This window comes from Ixodes scapularis, unplaced genomic scaffold (genome assembly GCF_016920785.2).
Source record: "Ixodes scapularis isolate PalLabHiFi unplaced genomic scaffold, ASM1692078v2 PGA_scaffold5__190_contigs__length_132052651, whole genome shotgun sequence".
Classification (NCBI taxonomy): domain Eukaryota; kingdom Metazoa; phylum Arthropoda; class Arachnida; order Ixodida; family Ixodidae; genus Ixodes; species Ixodes scapularis.
The window spans coordinates 31,085,260-31,092,513 of record NW_024609880.1 but is presented as its reverse complement, the minus strand read 5'-3'; positions in this window follow the sequence as shown (position 1 = coordinate 31,092,513).

The following is a 7,254-nucleotide window of genomic DNA, read 5'->3' as shown; positions in this document are numbered from 1 at the left end:
GCTCATCCCACAGTGGTTCCGAAAGAGTACAGCAACTGCGTGCATGGCACAAGTCGTGCTCCCAGTCCCCAAAAACGTTTTGTGCAAAGCACTTCTTTTTTTTTTCTGAAAACCCGCTGATCTCGAGTTATTACTGTTGCTTTATGGTCATTACATCAATTAGGCTTGTACTAATTAGGAGCCGAGTAAGGTACCCCTCTTTTTACGGGCAGTTCAAAGGCCCCTCATCACTAACTCTTTCAAAGAATCTGCAAACCTGCTCCCGCCGATGAGCACGCGCAGAGTCGAGATCGCGAGTTCATTTGCCGAGTCATCATATCAACCTTATTCTGAATGCGGGAGGTGTTATTCAGCGTACGTTGTGTGGTGATTGTATTAAGAACGCGACCGAAATCGGTGCACGTGGCAACAAAATGCGAAGAGAAGCCTACGTAGACGATGACTCAATAGGGAGTATTCACTGGCGGCCATATCCATGTGCGCTGCTGCTGAGCGCGTGCTGACGGCGAGCTTCCGCAGTCCGTTTGGAGCGTGCATCATCAAGGTTGCCTGTCTTAGCAGGCTATTACTCTGAGCTCGTTTTGAGCATGCGCTCTAAACATCGCCCTCAAATATGGCGTCCAGTGAATACCTCCTATAATGAGTTTTAGTATTGCGTATCCAAGCGAACGCAGTCACCGTGCTATAGTGTTCTGAGCGCGTGCTGACGGCGAACTTTCACATTTCTTTCGCCACGTGCATTCCACACCATCAAGATTGCAGATTTTAGCAGCTTATTGATTACTCATTCAGAGCATTTCTCCATTATCGCGCGCCGAATATGCTTGCTATGCGTGGTTAATGAATAAATCATTGGTCTACCTTGCTGTCGTGCTAAGAAAAAATAGCCTCCCGTCGTCGCAGATTTCTAATAATAATTCGGGTTTGCGTGGATATTTAGACAGCGTATAGTTGGTCAGCCATTTCAATGTTGCGACGAGTCACTCGCTGTAAATGAGCAATTTAGCCAGTGCAGTACAACCGCTAGCCTGGGGGTCGCAGATTTTATTTATTTCTCCCGCTTCCCACGCGCTGACATCGGTAACGGTACATAATTGTCACTGAGAGTTTAAAGGGCATGGCCCATTCTGATCATGCTTGTCCCTTTGTGATTCGTTATTAGGCTTTCTTATCGTCTAGTAGCGCTATATTATTGACTGTTCAGTGCTCGCCCCATTAATTGAATCTCCACTTATGTGCACTATAGTCCCGCAAAGTGTCGCTTGCACCTCTTCTGAGTTGGACAGGCATTTTCCTCATGGGGTTGCGCCGTCTACCCATTACAAAAACAAAATTCGAATCGTGAGATATTACTCACACGAGACCTCCGGGTCAACGGCGAATTCATCGAACATGCTAAAATTTTGTTTTCCGCGACACGGCAACCGGCGTGTCAAAACTTTAACGAGCGGATTCTGTTGGTCCCTCGGCATGCACCACGGGTTTCACAAGGACGTGCGCCTCTGTATACGTGACGAAGTTCGGGGCTCCCATTCAGACGGCCCGCGTGTTATTTATTTTCGAGGCAGATTTCTGTTAGCCGGTGACACTTTCCATTACCACGAACTTCAAATACTAACTCAAGGCGCGAATACGTCTCGAAGAGCGGATCGGTGACACCTGCTCCGTGGAGCCCAGAAACGCATCTCCTTTGTCCTTCCTCCGGTGTTTTCTGTGGCTGCACAGCATGTGTGCTCGCGGACTCCGCTAGCCCCCGCGGGCTGTCGCACCTTGCGGCGTGCATCGTTGTCGAGCGGGGTAGCTCTTGCCTACCTATTTCGGAGGGCTCGCCTAGCTTCCAAAGAGAGGGCTGGCCCCATGGAAAGCGGTCCTTTCGTCCGAAAAACACGGGAGGCGGACAAAAGGTGCGGCTCGACAACGAGCCCCCCGTCGCCGGGGGGTCGCGGGAGGGGCCTCTTCCCCCCCCGCACCCAGGTGCGCTTTGTCCCGGACAGGAAGCAAGCGAGCCCCGCGACAGCTTTCCAAGTTGGCGACAATGGCCCACCTTTTCAGGACCACAAAGGATCCTCGGAACAAGAGTTGCCCGTGCTGTTCAGTTCTTCGGGCGGCGGGGGGAAAAGCTTCCTTCCGCTCGGAAGGTCTCCTCCCCGCCCAGGTAGGGAAGCACTCATCCCTCTTCGCCTCGTTGCAGCTTGCTTCCCGCGCGACGACATATCGCCGCGAGCGCCAACACGAGGCATTTGGAATCTGGGGACGCAAAGTGCAGCGCCATCCATATACATAGCTCGAATCTTGGATTCGGTTGGTGACCAAATAAAACGCAGCGACGATTGTGGGCTACGGAGGAACGGAGTTCTAACCTTTAGTTACGAGAGCGACACCTGGCGCACATTTACGCAATGTCAGTCAGTCGTGTGTGTAGGGAAGTTATCACATAACCCAAAACTGCCAATTAAAGAAACAGCTGATTGCAAATCATGGAAATGCCACTCAAGAGTATACTTCTTTTTTTGTATCTCACTATGTCAAAAGCAAAAAAAAAAAAAAAAAATAGAAAGTAAGAACCGAATGTGACACAATGGGTTGTTTTGTACGCCTCTAAAGATTCCCTTACCTACAACAAAGCAATCGTGATTGTCGACGTTCGATCGATCGCGCAGTTACAAATACATACATCTGGCTTTTTGGCGTCTTCGTTACGCTGTAGCCCGTGCATGACACCGACAAATAGACAAATTTGGAGCAAATTTAGGGCGCCTATCAGACGCAACATAATCGTGAGTTGTCAGGAAATCCAGTCTGCGTGGAGGGGTTGCGGGCGTGAAAGTATTTGAATGACCGTTACTTTATATAGTGATTTTGTTGAGCCATCGATTTAGATGTTCTGGGGCTCTGGACTGATACCTAGAAACCAAAGCGTACTCGCCTGCTGTGTGATGTCACGGTTGCTAACCCAGCGCGTAGAAAAGTCGGCTGCTAGACGTCGCAGTGCTGGTACGCTGAGGCGGCTAGAAGCTTCGAATGAAAGTGCTTGTACGATTCTTGTTTACGCGTGAATGACGAGGGCCTAATTTATTTCTTTATTTATGGAGCATGCCCCCAGGACACGAAGGCAGCCTGGGAGAGCAGCACAATAAGATGGGAAGAAAAACTCTGACAAATTAGCGATAGTAATAATATCACAAACAATCAAACAGTTCGTTAATCATTGGAAAAAACTGTTAGTGATAGCATTTCCAAATAAATTAGGGTCAGTGAGGGTAGCAATTAAACCGGGGAGGTGGTGTTTCATTATTGTGCTGTGCGAGGAACAAGTGACGAGTGAGATGCAGTTGTTAATGAGCTTGGGGACTCCACCTTTATGCTGATGATCAACACGGGACGAAATGTAAAGGGGGAGAGCTGTCGTTTGATCGTGTAAGACGGGATTTTGAGAGTAAATTTTGCGAGATAAACATAAACGTGAAATTTTACGGCGCAGAAAGAGAGATGGTAAAGTTAACTTAATTTTCATCGATGTGACACTAGCAACGCGATGATAGTTTGATAGGGTGAAACTAGCTGACCGATTTTGGATAGACTCTAGTGCCATGACGAGGGTATCGTGACCCAGATCCCAGATAGAGGCTGCATGGTCCAGCTTTGGTCTGATAAATGTTCTATAAACCAAATTAGGTAAAAAATAGTGTTTTTTTTAACAACGAAGAAAAACAATTTGAGTAAATATTCTCGAGAACACACCTGTCCCAAATTTTTAATTGACCTCCATAAAACAAAAACAAAGTACTGGTCTCAAATCACAAATATTTCAACTTGAAGCACCTTCGATGTATTTTTTTTAAGATTGTGATCTTAATAATAGGCTTTCTCGATGATCCAGGGCTCCTGGAAGTTCGTGCAGGAAAATAGACTTAAAAATAGACGCTGTCATGACAATACTTTAGCGAAATATAGTACATTTTATTCTGATGTTAGACAAGGATGACCTCCATTATTAATATTACGTAAAAGACAAGAAACCCGATTTTTTTTTCTGCAGCAGACATTGGACGGTTTTAATTCCCACCAGTATTAGCCACAAAAGTTATTTATTCAAAAAAGGCAGTTATTTTTTTTATAATTTTGTTTGGGATAGGCACGAATGCGCAGTAAAACCCTAACCAACACTTTCTGCAGGTGGCCATGGGTGCTCGAAAATCCAGGCCATGGACGTTTGTGTGCTTTTTTATAACAATGACATGATCACTATTCGCTTCCATCTTCAGCAAAGAGAACGGTGCTCGTTTGCTCTGCAAAAGTGGAAAGAGGTGAAAAAAGAATAAAAATAAAAACCAACAATACAAACGTGTTTTTTTGTTTTTTTTTTAGACATTGCGAACTAGGAGCGCAATGTCCTGAGCAGGTAGCTCGCATGCCAAAAGCTAAAATAAAATGTTTGAAAACACTTTGGAAGCCGTGGCTCGTCCTACGAATGCCTACTTTGCCTCCTCATCTGAACGTGGACACTAATATTGGTTCTTATCTTTCGTTTGCAGAAACAAATAGCATTTTTCTTTCACCGATTGCTGAGGGAGAAATTATCATTTTGTTACAAGCCTTAAATAATAATATTTCGGTAGGTCATGATGACCTAAAACCGGCGTCGATTGAAGCTCTGTCTCGCCTCATTACTGCGCCTCTGACTCATATTTGCAACATTTCTTTATCTCGAGAAACCTTTCCTAATAAAATGAAGGTCGCTAGAGTGTGTGTTCTGCATAAAGTTGGGTCATTGCTATGAATAACTAAAGACCCATATCGGCACTATGCCATTGTTTTCCAAAATCCTAGAACAAGTAATCAATGGCAAATTGGTCTGTTATCTAGCTAAGAAGAACTTAATTCCGCAACAGCAATATCTGTTTCAGAAGAAAAAGTCCACAGAAATGACGTTATTAAACATAAAAAATAAATTCATCAATAATTTTGAAAACCAGTTATATACGATCGGAGTTTTTCTAGATTTTCGAAACGGTTTTCGACTCTGTCAAACATGATGTGCTTCTTCAAAAACTACCATTTTACGGAAGAAGAGGTACCCCATTAGACTTAATTCAAAACTACTTATCTCATCGCTTACAATACACTGTCATCAATGGCTTCCAATCTGAGCTGAAGCAGATTAAGTATGGTGTTCCCCAGGGGTAAATTTTAGGTACGTTGTTTTTTTCTTTTATACATAGATGACCTAGTTAACATAGCACAAACTCCAGATATTATATTATATGCCGATGACACTAATTTTTTTTATGTTTTTTTTTAGATAAAAATCCAAATAAGCTTGAGAACATGGCAAACCCAATTGGCTCGAACAATTACCACTATGGCTACAGCTAAATAAACTAGAATGGAACATCAGTAAAACAAAATACATTATCTTCAAGTCGAGAAATAAAACATATGACCATAATGTTACCATAGAATTCCAAACCGAGATAATTGAGTGAGTGCCCTCTTACAAATTTTTAGGTATGTGGTAGAATAGATAAATGGGCTCGTTGGTACATCATTGAAGGGAAAGTCTCCGAATAAACAAGGACGAAGAAGGAGACAAGACGAAGCGCACTCTCAACTGAAGGGTTTTTGAAACAAACATTGACCACTATCTATCTGGGTGTTGGCTCGAAAAGAAAAAAAAAAAAAAAAACTCTTTATCTGTTAAGTGCAGTGTGTGGTTCGAGGAAACGCTAAACTGGTCCTGTCACATAAACTATGCTTGAGGTAAAATATCTAGATCAGTTGGTATTCTGAATAGAATTAGGCATATCCTCCCCAGCTGGCTCAAGCGTCAACTATATCACAGTCTTGTTCACTTACATCTTCATAATTTTCTGTTAGTTTGGGGGTCCACTACAAAAAGCAATCTTAATCAACTCGTTATTCTTCAAAAGAAAGCAGTTCGTTGCATCGAAAACTTACCTTGTAGGGAGCATACCGCACCCTTATTTTTCAAAGTATACCTTATTGCGTGTTGAACAACTATTTTGAAGTTAAATTTGCAATAGAAATATATAATAATATTAAAAAAATGATCAAGCCGCATTTCATGAGGAGTATCCTCGTCAAAAAAAAAAACAATACAATTTCAGAGGACAGAAATATGTTAAAATATGGTGAAAATATGTCAAATTATGTACGGAATACAAAGCTGGGAATATCAGGTACCAGCGGCGTAGACTCCATTTTCCCGGGAAAGGAGGGGGGGGGGGGGGGGGGGGGGGGGTTGCCTTTCCGCGCACTTATTTTTACACCGACAATTCACAGTAGTTTATTTCAGGGGGTACATTTTACAGCCTATGTATATCTCCATGTGTCCGTCGCTGTGTGCGTTATTTTGTTTACATGCCACTACTAGAAGCTCGTTACATGGCACGTAAACTGCGTCTCGGTAAGGATGATGGGCCCGGGGGGGGGGGGGGGGGGGGGGGGGGGGGGGGGGGGGGGGGGGGCCCGCCCGTTTTGGATCTCACCGGGGGTGGGGGAGGGGTACGAGCCCCGATGCCCCCCCCCCCCCCCCCCCCCCCCCCCCCCCCCCCCCCCCCCCCCCCCCCCCTTAGTCCACGTCTATGTCAGGTACCTGAATTTTGAAATAGATATCGGGAGAGTGAAGATATTATTATAAGTACTATGTCGTTTTATAGCTTTAAAAATAAGTGCAAAAAAAGTACTTATCAGACTCTCCTTAGTGCTGATTTGTGCTGTCATTCTGTCATTTTACCTTTGTTACGTATTTAGTATTGTATAAAGTAATCATTTCCGTATAGGGAGTTATATATGTTTCGTATGGTCAATGCGAGACCGCTTTTGATGTGTCCGCCGTTGATTGTTATTTCATGCAATTTCTTTATTTATTTATTTTTCTGCTCAGCGATGTGTAGGCTGGGGGAGCCTCGTCAGGCGGCGTTAGATCGCCTTTTGCTTCCTCAGCCTAGACGCAAAGCCTGAATAAAGATATTATTATTATTTATTATTATTAAAAAACAGAGAAGAGCGAGTGATTTAGCAATATTAATCCCTCGCGGGACACATGTATATACCCCGTTTCACACTAAAGCCGGGGTCACACTGCTCATACATCATTCAAAAGTACGATGTACTATGATTCATATCGAGACACTGCAACAAATAAACCGCTCCAGAGGTATGCCGAAAAAAAAAATATATATATATTCGCCTTTTCACGCACCAACATTGAAGACATGACATTTTTCGCGA